Raw genomic sequence first — 3,383 nt, 5'->3', positions numbered from 1 at the left:
TCACATGTGGTACATGAGGTGGAACGAAATTGTGCACTCAAGGTCCCCGTTACACCCCAAAATAGCAAAAATATAAATTATAAAAAAGAAGCAGTATACAAGGATATAAGATTTACTGTACGCTGAACCAGTGGTTCTCATACTGGGTCCCCCCTGGACCCACGGGGGTCCGCAAACCAGTGCTTGGGGGTTGGCCAAAAAAAAAAAAAAAGTTTGTTTTTTGCTTGTTTGTTTTTTACAAGCACGTAGATGTTTAACAACCTATTAAAATACACCAAAATGCAGGAAATCCATCTACTTTGTTCAAATTTTCTGAGGGGGACACGCCCGCACCACCTCGCCCATTATTTGCATTCCAGCATCGATCTTACAAATTAAGCTGTTACTTGGTGTGACTACTGCTGTTAAGGTTCTGTTCAGTTTTATGTAAAAGCGTTTTCTGTAATAATTTGAAGAAGTGGCATCACATTTATGTTCATTATTTGAATAGGTAAAGTTTTTTTTTTAACACTGTTAATTTTCTCAAAACTGTCATTTTTGGAAGTTGAAATTAATTTTTTTTTTAATTAAGTGCGTCTTGAATGAAAAACACCCAATGTTTAAAAGTACAAATTATGTATTAACACTATTAAAGAACAGGTCTTGAGTTATTTATGTTACACAGATATTTCCATTGCATTAAAGAGACAAATTAATATAAACTATTTAATAAACATGAGGGTTATGAAGGGGTCCCTGAAACTTTTTCTCCTCTGTAAGTGGTCTCTGAACCCAAAAAGTTTGAGAATCACTGCTTTAAAGCAACGTAAGAAATTTCCAATTAATTTTTCTCAAAGTGGATTCTCAGGAGTCAAAACTGAAATGAAGAATAATTTATATCCTAACACAGACATAAATACAACGCTATCAATCACTAATCTATACATTGAATAAAACAAATTCCAAGACACGGCACAAACAAATACAGAGTGTTTTATGAGGGAAGGTGTGGACGAACACTGATCCACAGCACTGACACGGAGGAAGGGGAGCATGGGGGGGGGGGGGGATTTTAGAATGAGATAGGTGATAATTACTCTGCATCGGCCACTGGGCCTGGCCCCCACAGCACCCACCTCCGTCAGGGAAGAGGGACCAAAACACCACCCGGTAGCCTTTCAGCACACCGTGCAGCGTCATGCGTGGAGGCTCCGCCCACGTGATCACCGCCTCGTCTGACGTCACCGAGATGGCCCTCACGTTCTGCGGAGGCTCGCTCGGCACTAAAATAAAAAAAACAAAAACAAAGAGCAGATGGAAGACAGGGAGCGTTAGGGCCGCACAAACCCAGTTTATGAACATTGAATTTGCCGTGTCCCGATTTGAAATAACTCCTTGTTGCCATGAAGACCCAACAGATCTGAGAAACAATCACTCAACATCATGAATCCCAGGCAATCAGCACTGAAGTAAATCAGCCAAATGGGCTGAAATTAGCTCTGAATTGCTCCTTGTTCTTTTCCAGCTTTCAGAGGAGGGGAGGTGTTGGTGGTGGTGGTGGTGGTGGTGGTGGGGGGGTAATGGCAGGAAGGAAGAGCGCCGAGAGCAGCATGAATGGTAAAACAACTCAACGTTAAGGGTTAAATGCAGATGAGGGCAGTGGGAAGGAAGACAATGTTAATCTTTAATCCAGTGGAAGTAAGGGCGGCTTCAGATTTAAATCCTTCACTCAGAAAGTGTTTACATGAGGAGGATGAGGGAGAAACAAAAGAAATGAAAACAGGGAGTCACTTTTGCGTTTCTACCAGCCTAAAGAAGGACACCAAACAGAACAATCCATGATGTGCTGCTATTAAATGTCCACCATTTTCTTTAGGCACCTGTCTGTTCAAGTTGCACAAATAAAAGGTACGTTCTGTGTATTTATAATTTCATTCATTTTCTCAAAGCCCCTTTTCTTTCCCTCCTCACTACAGTGGTCTGATCACATCACTCTACTTCAAACCTTTAAATGCACAAACTTGGTGCACAGGAAGTGCATCAGACTTGTGGTGTCATTTTTACAGTCACTAACAACAACCTGAACATAAACGTCAATCCAACACAAAAGAAGACAACAACAACAACAACAACAACAACAACAACAGGGACAACCCATCTGGATATATAACACAAAAAAGTCAATTTCTATGCTAAGTCTACCCAGCAGCCCCTGCGGCTCACCCAGTCTCTTGTGTTCAAGTACATGTAATTTTAACAATTCACACTAAAATTGAACAACTCAGAACTTACTGTTTCAGATTTTATTTAATCATGTAATGAATCCAAAAATGTAATATTAAAATTTTCAATGTGAACCTAAATGGGAAATTTATCTTTTTTTAAACAAACTACAACTTCAGTGTGGATTTATGAATTCACAGGTTGCAAGTGAATGCATCACAAATCTTCGTGTGAGCAAAGAAAAACTTCTGCAGGGCCTTCCTGAAGGCTCAGATTCCTGTGGTTTGGTCCCACCCACTCTTCATCAACACTGTGATTGGTTACTTTTCCTGTCATTCATTAAACAAATCCGCCTGCAGAGACTTTGACTCAGCTCAGCCTTCTCTGCTGACAGTGAAGTCCTAACCAATGAGCAAGAACCTTCAAATGTGTTACTACATGGAGACACAAATGTAAAACAGTTTGATTCTGAATAACTATACTTTCAAGGATTTAAAAGTTTCTTGCTTAACTGTCAAGTCATTCACAGAAATTAAGAGAGATTACCGGTAGCAAAAAAGCTACATTGAAAATAAAAATTTTATATAAAATTGATATTAAATCAACATTTGAATCGAACATTTCACATGTGCTGAATTCTTAGGCCTTCTCTGAAGGTGTTGAAGGCCCTGAGAGTTCCCACTGATTGACTCTGACTTCCTGTATCTTTCATACCGTCTTCCAGAGTGGTGGCGTTGATCTCGGTGCTGGACGGGCCCGTCCCGGCCCTGTTGAAAGCCTGGACTACGACCCCGTACTGTGCAAACTTCTTCAGGTTGTCCAGCGTGTACACTTCACTGTCCCCCGTGGCTTTCATCTCCACGATGCTGTACTGGCCGTTGCTGCCTGGACCGTTCTCTCTGTAACCGATCTGATAGCCTCGGATCACCCCGTTCTGCAGCTCCTTCTTAGGAGCCTAAAAGTTCAGAAGAAAAAAGACAATGAAGGGTTTATTTGTAGAATATGGCAGCGACATAAAAAGCCAAAAACAGCAGAAAAAAAGTTTTATCAGTGCAACATTTTATTTACAAGAAAATTATTTATTTTTATACGTGTGTGCATTTAGAATTAGAGTACAGTAGTCCCTCATTTATCGCAGGGGATCCGTACCCTGAAGCCCGCGATAAGTAAAAAAACGCAAA

The sequence above is a fragment of the Nematolebias whitei genome, chromosome 14, assembly GCF_014905685.2.
Source record: "Nematolebias whitei isolate Nwh7 chromosome 14, NemWhi1, whole genome shotgun sequence".
Taxonomy (NCBI): Eukaryota; Metazoa; Chordata; class Actinopteri; order Cyprinodontiformes; family Rivulidae; genus Nematolebias; species Nematolebias whitei.
Note: the sequence above shows the minus strand (reverse complement) of the source record.